Genomic DNA, 6,589 nt, shown 5'->3' on the forward strand with positions numbered 1-6,589 from the left:
GTAAAAATGACTTCAAAATGAATCCGGAAATGGTCAGTTTCAGAAGGTACCACCCCCCTGTTCGTGACTCAAAATGATAGAGATTGAAAGGTTTTGACTGGAGTTTAGGGGGATCATCATTTGATCGATCATTAGTTGGTAGTGCATCTCAGTTTTTGCGCATTGAAGCTGTTCCCTTCCTCGTTGGAAGTGAATGAAAACACCCTTCAAATTCTGACCGAAGGCCGATACGGTTGACAGTATATCTATAATGTTCATCTTAATCGTACCAGATCCTTGCTGCTCCTCTGTGTCCCCCTGCTGTATCTGTCTGTAGATATCACTTGATACTGCATGTCTTTTTTCCATCCCTTTGTCTGTGTCCAAAATCAGAATCAGAATCAGAATACCTTTATTCGTCCCGCAATGGGGAAATTTGCAGTCCACAGCAGCAATTGAAGAGGGATGGGGTTGGGGTGGGAGTGAAAGGATAGAAAAGGATAGAAAAATGTATACAGTTGCAACGCCTTGGAATTTATTGTTTCCGCAAAATGTATCACTTGCACCTTTTCAAATCCCTTGGCTGTTAACTAAAAAAAAAAGTTGATTTCCGGCTTATGTTCACACAAGCTGCATGGTACAATTGCTGTAGTTGTTTTGCCTTTGAAGCCTGAATATTGTGATGTTAAATACCATTTTTTAAAATAAGATATGAAACAAAACAGCATCTGTTTTACATATGAAAACCACTGAAATCTTTTGTATAGATTTTCATTTGCACTATAATAACCAAAATGGCTAGTTAAAGCCATGTTTCTTTTTATCTCCTTCTTTGGGCTACTCGTGATATGAAGGAAATAATGTAGGTTCAGGTTGATCTAATGATGCAAGACACTGAATGAGCCTTTGAAAATATGTGTTTTTGGGAAAATACATCCTCTCGAAATCAAACTGGTCTCGATTCATAAAATGATGTCATATTTCAGAGGGTTTACTCTACTTTTTGATTGACTATCAACTGTGGCGGCAATTTAGTTGACGATTTCGGTTTTAGAGCATGCCCAGTTTGAAAGCTCCTGAGAATGGAGTGTTCCTGTGTTAGCTTCTCTGAGGATGTGGTGTCCCAACTCTGCTTGCTGCCTTGCTCAGTAGTCCTTTCGTCAACCATGTTGTGTGTAATGTCTGATGGCTTGGCTGCAAACGTTGACCGCTAGTCTTTTGCCCAAAGCAGAACTTAACTTCCGACTTTTTGTTACTCCCATTTGGCTCAGGGCTGTCATTTCCTGGTTTTCCTTCATCATGAAATCAATGCATAACACAGTAACGATCTACGTAAAGTGCATGTCGTCGCTATAGAGCCTGCGATTCCAAATTGCTTATTCAGAGCAGACCTCCGCGATGATGTGTGTCTAGTGTACATGTTACTATCTGTATTCCCTGTGTGAGCCATGTGACCATGTTGACGATGTCTCGGTAGGGGCGGTTTAATGATCAATTAGAATGTTGCCGCAGCACTTCTTTGCAAAGATCAATACCTCTGATCAATGCAGTGCCTTTGTTGTAAGCTAGCCTTGCCAACGACTTGAAAAATGACCTGATTTCCTGTATTTGTATTTTTTTTCCTATAATGTACACACAAGCATGATTTCAGTGTACTGAATATCACTGCTTGTACTGTTTGTATTAGATTTATTCTTGCCCTTGCTGGTGTTTGTATTTTCCTGAGCTTCACTCTTTGTTTTATTAGTTTTAATATTCTAGTTATTTTGTTGTCTTATTTAAGTTTTACAAAAGCTGTGAAAACAATTCTGCACTTTAAATCCTAAACGTGAACATTTGTACTCTGGAGGAGAAGACGGATGTTTTTTTTTTTTTTTTTTTGTCTGGGCTGAAAATAAAAACTTGCTCCATAAACCATCTCATCTCATTTTCCGTACCGCTTATTCCTCATTAGGGTCGCGGGGGTTGCTGGAGCCTATCTCAGCTGTCTTCGGGCACGAGGCGGGGGACACCCTGAATTGGTTGCCAGCCAATCGCAGGGCACACAAAGACGTACAACAGTCACTCTCACACTCACACCTCGGGACAATTTGGAGTGGTCAATCTGCCTGCCATGCATGTTTTTGGAGTGTGGGAGGAAACCGGAGGACCCGGAGAAAACCCACGCGGGTCCAGGGAGAACATGCAAACTCCACACAGGGAGGCCGGACCGGGACGCGAACCGACGACCTCTGCACTGTGAAGCTGGTGTGCTAACCACTCGACTGTGTCAATTTATCATTGTTATCAAAGATGCCTATGTTGCGCAATGACCGTCTATTGTGTAATGTATGGTATGAACCATTTTCATGAAGCCTATTGACCTTAGGCAGTTCCAATGTACGTACAATTAAATTAGTGTATTCAGGTTCGAGCCAAATCGGGGAAAAACGCAGTAGAACGGTCGTACTTTACTTCATCCTCAAGGTGTCACTATCTAAAAGCCGAATGTGTTGCTCTAAAGTTGTGTATGTGCGTGCGTGTGTGTGAGTGTGATTTTGATGGAATTGATGGATGGGTGGGTGGATGTGTATAGATGGACGGACGGGTAGACGGACGGACAGATAAACAGACAGAAAATATGTAGCGCGTATATACAGCGTGTATATGGGCTGGACTCTTCACACATCGTGTGCACGTGCGTTTGTTTTCATTCCGACACAGCTGCGGCGACCGCCTGCGTCCGCTGACGTCACCAGCCCGGTAGAAGGCGAACGAGCAAGTAAGTCGGGACTTGACGCACGCACCGACACTGAGACGCGGAAAGGACGGGTTTGTCAGGTCAGACACGACAAGTGTCAAGCTCTTTACGGTTTGTGTTGGGACCGAGGGAGAAGGACGACGAAGAGAGAGACGGAGGAACGGGAGAGTAAAAGCGGGGGAGAAGCAGGTTGAAGTGAAAGTTGACGCGATGGAGTACTCGTTCAGCCGCAACCGCCTTCGCTCGCCGATGTTCAACCACGGTAAATGCTCGTCGTCTCCTGTCACTGCAAGGTTCCTTTTAAATGGCGTCATCGCTGTGTCGACGCTCATTCTGTATCGTTGATTGTCAACGTTATTCAGGTGTTGCAGTCTGCCCTCATGCCACATGCGCAAAAAAACTCAAGGCACTTTCCCGTAATCCCCTTTGCGGTTATGCAAGAGCAGGAGTTGACCACACTAAACTATTACGAGAGCTAAGCATGCTACACTGCTGCAACATTCAGCGCTGCACTTGGATGTGCACAAGTGTGCACTAAGACTGCTTGTTTACTCTGAAACACTGCTAGTCAAGATGTGTTTGTTGGCATCACAAAAGCATCCCTCGGCACAAGAAGATCTGTGCCCGTTTTGTTTGCGCTAAATGAGATACTTGTGGTCAGACTGGACTAATGAATTGACTTGGAAGACAAACCTTTTCCCACGTGCTGCTCTATCACTGACTTTAAACCATGGGGGTATAAACAAGTGCGTTTGTTTATATGTAAATGAACAGTGTGCAACAAAAATGTGACTCCCATTGCATGAAATAAAATGAGTTATGATGGTCCCAGACTTTCTCAAATGTGAGGTCAGGATCTCAAATGGGTCATCAGAATAACAGAGTTCTAACTCAGACTGGGCATGTACCCAATGAAATTTAAATAATTGTTTTACAAAGATAATCATGCCCCAGTAGCATTGACACGCGAGACGGTCTCACTTCAATACCGTTTATGACATAGTTTGCTGTAGTGCAGGGATTATAATACCTCAGATTTAGTTACACGAGCGAGGTTTATATGATCGCGTGATTATGTCAAACAAATCCTGCATGAAAGTGATTTCACATTTGAATTTATAGTTGGTGTTCTATTCACCTTCCTGCTCTGCCGATTGGTTTTTGTGGGCCCTTGAGATTTGACATCTTAGTGGGATGTTCAAATGTTTGTTTTGATATGTCTAGCTGTTGGGTGTGTTAAGAGGGCCGGAACAACTCCAGAAATTCTTTGAGGATCACATGTAACATTTAGTTTCACAGCTGAGACATAGATCTTTCTTTCTACCTACCAGAAGACACTTGCAATCAAGAAAGTGGTTTGAAATGTAAATCAAAACCCTTCTACATAAATCACTTCTATCTTAAATTGCATCCACAATAGACAACCATTACAAGGCAGACCATTGTACTGTAAATTGGTGGTACAGTGAGCAACGCCATTCTGAGATGGGATCCTCCTTCGCATGCCGTCTGTGGCTGCCTGACGGAATCGCTGGTGGATGATCTGGGCATGTCGGTCAAGGGAGGGACCGCCGGAGAAAGGAATGTTATGCGGACCACATGTAGTGTGTGTGACTTATCAAATGTCGTTTTTTTTTTTGTTGTTAGTAAGTATATTTAGAATAGTGATGGTTTGTTGTATTTGTCTGTACATTTACAATTGAATCCAAGCATTTTCTAATCTTCTTATCCTCCCGAGGGTGGGCTGGAGCTGATCCAAGCTGTCTTTGGGCAGTAGACTGGGACCACCCTGAACTTGTTGTCAACTAATCGCAGACATTTACATATATCTTATCCAATCCATTTCTTCCAAAATTGAAGGAAATAAACCTTTATGTCTCAAACTAAAACCATGTCAAAGAGCATAATGTGGCATTTGTGTCCTGATTGTATTTGATTGTATTTTTTCTATAGGGCCTATTCTTTCAAATCGTGAAGCGGTAATTGAGAGGTACAGCCATAGAATGTTCAAAATGGCACAGTTTTGTTGAAAAAAAATGGGAAAAGATTAAATTCAACAAATTGTTTATCTTCACAGATGAACCACTTAAGGCGATACCCCAAAAAAGTTCAAAATATGTTTGGATATCTTGTTCCATAACACACTTCCACATGTTATCATTTTAACTCATTCACTGCCAGATGGCGTGCAAAGATGGGTCCACTACAGTACCAGGGTTTTTGTTATTTTCACTAAAATTGCTGGGCCCACAGAATATTGAGTTTTAGGACTACATGAACATTCAATACAGCGTTAAAAACCTTAGACATTCTTCAAAAGAGTTAATTCCTACGTTATATGGGTCTGGAGTTATCTGAAATAGAAATGGGGGTGGCTGTACAAAATGCCACACAATACAGCACATTCATATTGATTTATGTAGCGCTTTAACAACACCTGAAGCTGTAACAAAGCACTAACATCAGGGGTGTCAACGTTTTTTGACCCACCCATTTTTTTTTTTGCCACGGGCCACATTGTAGTTATGGTTTCCTCTCGAGGGCCGTTATAAATTTAGGGAAGCCATTAGAATGTTTAATCCCCTCCACATATTACATATAGGGCGCACAACAAATTAATAAATAACTAGTTTTCAAATCTGAAGTCAAGAATAAGACTGTTATTGTGGTTTACATCCAAAATTATGAAATTTTGGTCAGGATTTTAGCAAGCACTATGGAATTTCACAGATTTAATTTGCTTTCACGGGCTGAAAAAAATATATTGCGGGCCGGATTTGGTCCCTGGGCCTTGACTTTGACACCTATGGCTAACATGGACAAAAGGCAAATACTGCCCCCTCATGGAAGGGGAAAAAACATTGCCAGAGGTCTGACCAGCAAAATCCGAACAAATTCCTGAATGGCACTCCACGTCACACTTTTCAATTCCCAAATAAATTCGGGAATGGCAGTGAGTTAATGAGTAATCTTAGACCGATAAGGATGTATCCCACCTTGCTTCTGTTCTTTTTCAATGTTTTTGTGTCTTAGAAAATAGTTCAGGTCAAATTAAAGTGTCAAGAATCATTTGAAGTATCATCTTAAATGACTTTGAACTCCCTGCCCCCCCTGCCTCCTGCGGACTATGTTTCAAAAGGTTTTCAGTGCTTGTCAGATTCAATTTTAACTTATTGCCATTGTTGTTTCTGCTCTTCCTTCATGTTCTTGAAATCTTTGGATGCGGATCCACAAATCTGTTGGCTTGTTGATGCTCCCAATCACTGACCAGACGAAGAGGTAAGAACCATGACTCCAGCCACCCAATCGTGCCTCTTGATGGCAAGTGAAAAAAAAGCAAAAGGAAATAAAAGGGGAAAAAAATGTTACTGTAAAAGTTTACTGCACCTAGAAAAGTTGTATTGTCCAAGCCCAGATTTTCTTGTTCCTCATTCAACAAGGTGACATTCTGTTTATGGGTGCGTCTGCTTTTGGTTTGTCTTTGTGCTGACTGCATTTTTTTCCACTCAACTTGCAGCCAGCATTTCTGAGATTTTTTTTTTTTTTTTTTTTTTTTACAGTTTGGTGGTCAACTTTCTTGTGGATAACAGTTCACTCTCACCTTAGTGTCAAGCCTGCCCTCCCAATCCGCTTTCTTATTCGTCCTCTCGGTGATGCCAAAGCTTGACATCTGTGTTTGGGCACAGGATGGGTCGGAAAGGACTGTGTGTTTGTTTTCTTAAGACGTAGGAGTTTTTCACAGGTGGGTGGAGAGGAGTGGATCTATACGGCTTTGACAAATGCACTCGGTGCTCAACGACATGAAATAGTTGTGCGACGAAGCTGCCTTGTCTGAGGATAAGCATGGATAATTTAAGGAAATGTATAATA

This window comes from Hippocampus bargibanti, linkage group LG14 (assembly GCF_051943395.1).
Source record: "Hippocampus bargibanti isolate YZ-2025 linkage group LG14, ASM5194339v1, whole genome shotgun sequence".
NCBI classification, from domain to species: domain Eukaryota; kingdom Metazoa; phylum Chordata; class Actinopteri; order Syngnathiformes; family Syngnathidae; genus Hippocampus; species Hippocampus bargibanti.